Here is a 2,933-nt window from a genome sequence, read left to right as displayed (position 1 = left end):
AATTAAGACACCTGCAAATGACCAAATTAGAACGTGTACATGTGATTTGTTTAAAAAAAAAAAAAAGCAAAAGATTAAGCTGACAGAGCAAAACATGAATAGCATGACAACCACAGGGAAACCAATCAATGGTACCTAGAAATGAAGAGTCATCAGGAGAAAGAATAGAAAAGGGGGGGATCCTGAGGCCACACCACCAGCCCAACTCACCCGGCCCATTGTGTGGCAAAAGAGGGCATTGACCCTCACAACCTCCAAGGCTGCAGAAGTCCCAATTAAAGCAAGAACCACGAGGCGGCACTTGCATACCAGCCAGCTATACCATTTCCTTGTGAAACCCTAGGACTGGTAGATAAGTAGGACTGTGTAATCATTTTGCTTGCATTAATCTTACCTGCTATCACTGTGTATCAATAAAACTTACCTATTATCAAATGGAAGGGGTCATGCTCAGTCTCAGAAAGGTTAGGCCTACCCAGAGCAAGGTAATGGGGCTCGTTTATAAATCCAGTGGCAACACTGAGGTAATGATGAACAGAACACCCTAGCTAGTTCCTACATATGGTCAGGCTGGTTAGCCCTAGAAGTGCTTCAGAAAAAAAAGCTTACCCCCCTCTCTTCTATAAGAAAAGAAACCTCTCATTTGAGGTGTTTTGACCATGTTACTTGCTTCTCCAGTTTTGTTTCCCACCTCTGTCCTTTTACCCATTTATCTCTTATTTTTATATACATTAAATTATGTTTCAGTAAACACAACTGGAAAGTATGTAGTAAGAGTCCAATGTATATATTCATTGTATTTAATATAGTATAAAATATGTCCTTACTTTTTTAACCACCAGAATATATATGTATTTTACTCCTGCGACATGTCTTCCTCATTAGATTCACTGGAAGATGTGACACTTGGTTCTGACGTGTCTACTGGAGGATGCATTCTCTTACTTCTGTTCTTCTTCACCACACAGCTAAATAAAATGGTTCTCAATTTAATTATAGTAATAACAGTAAATCAAAATTTCTCTTTTTCTGTATAAGAAAAAGTGCCATTAAAACACTGAATTTCACAGAAAGAAATTTTATTTGATGCAACTGCACATCCTCCACTACATGGATTGGCAACATTTTGCCCTTGCAGGCTGGAGGTTGTGACAGTACCCTGCTGCAGGCTGCAAATCTATGCCCCCTGGGCAGCTCAAGCCACCTGCACTTACCCTTGCCAAAGCTGTTCAGGCCTCCTTCAATGAGGGTAAGAACAGGCAGAAGAGAGCAGCAGGGAAGGCTGTGGAGGATGCTGCTGCAGCAAGTCTGGGTGGCTCAGGGCAGCTGTGCACTGCCCAATCCCTTGTGCTGCCCCAGGCCAGGCTGGACTTTCCCAGGCCAGATCCAACCTGCAGACTATAAATTGCCAACTTCTGCTCTACTAGAACTTATCTGAGAGGGTATGAAGAGGCCCACATTTTTTTTTAACAAACACGAAAGAGCAGGAGATAAAGTTTTCACAAGTCTAATGTTCAGTCCTCTTGAAAACATAATCACTTCCTTTAGGTTAAAATCCATGATACCAGCCAAGTTTCTTATTAAAAGTTGAACATGATATAGACAAGCAAGGCACTGGGGCAAGAGGAAGGTCCTTCCTTCAAAACACAGGACTCCAACAAATGAAATAATCCAAAACACTTCATCCAGCCTTCCTGTACAGTAAGAAGGCCACACCGGAGAGCAGCACAGTGAAGCATGCCAGGTGCACTCCAACTTGAAACAAATGTGATGTGGCCACCTCAGAGGGACACTCGACAAGAGTTTACTGGCATCTGCTCAGGTCTTCACAAAGGCAAGTTGCATTGTTTTGGAAAGTAGGGTACAAGCATGCTTCAGTGTGTTGGTCCTGACAGTGTTCTATTGACGGTGAAGAGAGGCTTGTTACTTAATCCATCCATGTTTGTTTATCATTTCCTCTTTTGCTACGTATGTCCTTAATTATTTAATTTTCTACCTGTCCACCTTTCTACCTGGTTCTACCTGTCCAACTTACGACCATATTTTGCCTTAACAGACTAAAGAAACCTCAGGTAATGTTTAATCATGTCTAACATCAGCTACATCAAAAATAAACCTAGAACATCAGGGTTTTCCACCCATCTCCCCTTTTTTTATTCTTTATTTATAAATAATGAGACTGCAAGCAGAAAATTGAGGTTAAATGACTTTAGCTGCTAATGCAAATAAGCATTCAAGGCTCATTTGCTTGAGTAGGCCAATTAATGAGAGTGACATTTTAATGAGTGACCAGGTTCAACTAAAAAGTCTGGATGCCAACAAACCTTTTGATAGGGTGAAACTGCTGCATTAAAGGTTCTTGTTCTAAACAAATGAAGTGGCGGTTTATGAGAAACCTCCCAGTTGATACCTGCCTTGCCTATTATACCCAGTCAATAATTTTCAAAATATTTAAGTTTAATATTCTGCAGGTGCACAAAGTGTAAGAACCTCCAAAATTAAATTAGCCGCTTCATGGAACACATTTCTAAGCCTCCTCCTAAACTTTCTCTCTAGGTACTCACATGGTTCACATCACCACAATTTTTTAGTCCCAAACAAGTGTCAGTCAAAGTTTGCACAAACACATCCTCTCTGTTAGTTAAGGTACAGACAGAAAATTGTAAAATAGAAGTACCTTGTCTGGGAAGTGCTGGGAGCTAAATCCTGATCTCCCAAATGTACTTTTAACTGTTGTCCAGTCATTTGGGCCAAGTATAGAGGTTCAACAAGCTTGAAGCAAAATTGATTCAATCTTTGCAGGTTTTTCTAAGCTGTGTAGATTGAATTGATAAGTTGAACTGACACTGAATGCTCAGGTGGCCAAGACAGGCAGAAGCCTGCACTGGCCTGGGTCAGGAGCTTAAGGGTGCTCCTAAGGCTGCTGAAACCAG

General features: G+C 41.1%; 1 long non-coding RNA gene across 1 annotated transcript in view; it reads right to left on the bottom strand.

Annotated features, from left to right (window-relative positions):
* Positions 1–824: 824 nt before the first annotated feature.
* Positions 825–2,933, bottom strand: part of LOC112549164 — a 5,883-nt gene continuing 3,774 nt past the window's right edge. The window contains exon 4 of the long non-coding RNA XR_003092501.1: positions 825–968. This is a non-coding gene — a long non-coding RNA (uncharacterized LOC112549164). The remainder of the gene's footprint in view (positions 969–2,933) is intronic.

Source organism: Alligator sinensis, unplaced genomic scaffold, assembly GCF_000455745.1.
Source record: "Alligator sinensis unplaced genomic scaffold, ASM45574v1 scaffold288_1, whole genome shotgun sequence".
Taxonomy (NCBI): domain Eukaryota; kingdom Metazoa; phylum Chordata; order Crocodylia; family Alligatoridae; genus Alligator; species Alligator sinensis.
Note: the sequence above shows the minus strand (reverse complement) of the source record. Positions and strands in the feature narration are given on the sequence as shown.